At 39.2% G+C, this 2,514-nt stretch overlaps 1 pseudogene; it reads right to left on the reverse strand.

Annotated features, from left to right (window-relative positions):
- Window positions 1-2,071: 2,071 nt before the first annotated feature.
- Window positions 2,072-2,514, reverse strand: part of LOC102485150 (glycine cleavage system H protein, mitochondrial-like) — a 39,664-nt pseudogene continuing 39,221 nt past the window's right edge.

Consider the following 2,514-nt stretch of genomic DNA (forward strand, 5'->3'; position numbering starts at 1 on the left):
CGTGCATGCCCAAGATCCCGAGAGGAGAATGGAGGAGAAGGGATTGCGGCGTGGTCATCCCCTCTGGGGGGTGATTTCTCACTTTCTGTCTTTCTGTCTCTCTGTCTGCCTGGCGAGCGCACGCGCCCTATAGCAAAAACCTCTCAAAAAAATTTTAAAAAATATTGAATTTCACCTGTTACCTATATTTCTGGAAAACAGTGATTGTTAAGAAATCTCACCACCTTTTTGTGTTGTGGGAAACAGTTTACCATAAAGAACTACCTTTCCCCATGTGACTTGGATAACATTCATGGATGGCCTTCATTTACCTATGACAAAGTAAGACAAAGACCCTCCAAATTTCCATTCTTTGCCTCATAGATGATTAGCTGAAGTGCTCATTACCACGGGTCAAGCAGAAAAAAATGCTTGATAACTGCCTTTTGGATTGAGTTTTCTCCTTCCTCCAAGCCTCTGAAAATTAGCCTACCCTCAGTCTGAGCCAGCGGCCAGCCCTTCATTTCTTAAGACTATTTTAACCTCCAGGTAAAATATTGTCTGACCTATTATCTGTTCAAGCCATCCTTTTATCCCAATTTCTGACACCCAGTTTTTTTCAGCCTTCTTTACTCCTCCTTATAAAAGAAAAATCCAGTCCAGTCAGTGATATGGTAGTTAAGGCAGCTGGATCCCACATGGACAACTGTGCCGTTCAAGTCCTGGAACCAGCAGTTTGAAAAAGCACACTGGGCATGTGTGCATGTATGTGTGCCCAAAATCCCAAGAGGAGAATGAAGGAGAAGGGATTGTAGCATGACCATCCTCCCTCAGGGGTGTTTCTCACTTTTTTTCTCTCTGTGTCTCTCTCCAGTGAGCACACACACCCTGCAGCAAATTCGAAAAAAATAAATAAGAAGTAAAAGAAAAACTCTTTTACCTAACCCGTAAAATGCTAGTGCAACAGTCACTTTCCCCACCATCATTAATCTTGTCTAGTAAAATCTCACCTTATCAAGTCTGGATTTGCTTTTGGTTTTCTGTTTTCTTTCCTTTACTCACGATACAACATACACATGCACAAATAAGAATAAGAGAAAGAGGAGCACCCTCACCCTCCACAGAGTCTGGTCATGCCATCACCCCCTTCCACCAGTCTTCCAGTCCACTGGATCTTGAGCACTTATGTACATGTCCAGCATGTTTCAAGCTGATCTTACCAGGGATAAGAACCACAGTCCCTATGTGGGATTCAGCTTCTCTTAAGCAGCACATTAGGGCTGCATCACAGAGCTGACCCCTGGATTTGTTTTCTATTTAACAAAAGTGGTTAAGAAACTGCATAATTAGGTCCCACTAAACCTAAATTAAATATGTCCCCAACTCAACTTTCCCTTGGATAAGTAGCTAAGTGAGACAGAGAGAACCTTGAGTAAAAATGGATAATGGTCACAATCAATTCAAATTTTAAATGCCTACATTGTTTTTAAAAACATATGACTGGGGTGGAGTTGGGGATAAATGTATTGGGGAGCCTAAGGTTTATACATTTGAGAGTCCTCTCTTAAAAATTTAAGAACATAGTAGTATAATTACAAAATCAGATTTGAAAATAAACATTTATTTAAAACTAGGAAAGGTATCCCACACAAATACAAATTTTAAAACATACATAATGTAACTTTTTTGTGAAAAAGATGCATTTTGTGTTTATTAAAAATATGATTGTTAGGAAGTTAAGGGGTTTTTCTTTCAGTAGTGGTGTTCACAGTAGTTTCTCATAGTAGTATAATTACAAAATCAGATTTGAAAATAAACATTTATTTAAAACTAGGAAAGGTATCCCACACAAATACAAATTTTAAAACATACATAATGTAACTTTTTTGTGAAAAAGATGCATTTTGTGTTTATTAAAAATATGATTGTTAGGAAGTTAAGGGGTTTTTCTTTCAGTAGTGGTGTTCACAGTAGTTTCTTTTTCCACTAGTATTGCTAAAAGTTGCAATTTAAGTCTTCTATCAACCACTAATTTAAGACAATTATGCCTTGCTTAAATTGTTTTACACTACTTTATTTAAGTGTTCTACTTTTACTCTTCAATAGACTTTACATATTTCTCATATGCATCTTCACTCATTAGTTCATCTAGTTCTTCATCAGTCAACCATCTTCATAACAAGATTTGTTGACAAGTCCTAGATTTTCTGCAAGAGCTTCATTAATTTCAGTTACTCCTCCTGACAGAGGAGAATAGAGTTCATTAGCAGCTTTTACACTTTCCAAAGCCCCAAACTCATCTTGTTCAGTTTTGTCCCAACTTCAGGCAGACTACAATAAACAACATCTCCCAAAGCTTCCTGTGCAAAATTCCTGATTCCCACTGTTCCAATACCGTTTACTGTTAGCCATTCATGTTTCTCCCTGAATTTACGCACCGACAGCAGAGTCGGTCCTATGCGCAGCGTCCAGAAGGCGCCCACCCGTGGGCAGGGCACGGAGGGCGCCGAAGCCGCGCGCAGGCTGCAGGCCACA

Source organism: Tupaia chinensis, unplaced genomic scaffold (genome assembly GCF_000334495.1).
Source record: "Tupaia chinensis unplaced genomic scaffold, TupChi_1.0 Scaffold143817_1, whole genome shotgun sequence".
Taxonomy (NCBI): domain Eukaryota; kingdom Metazoa; phylum Chordata; class Mammalia; order Scandentia; family Tupaiidae; genus Tupaia; species Tupaia belangeri.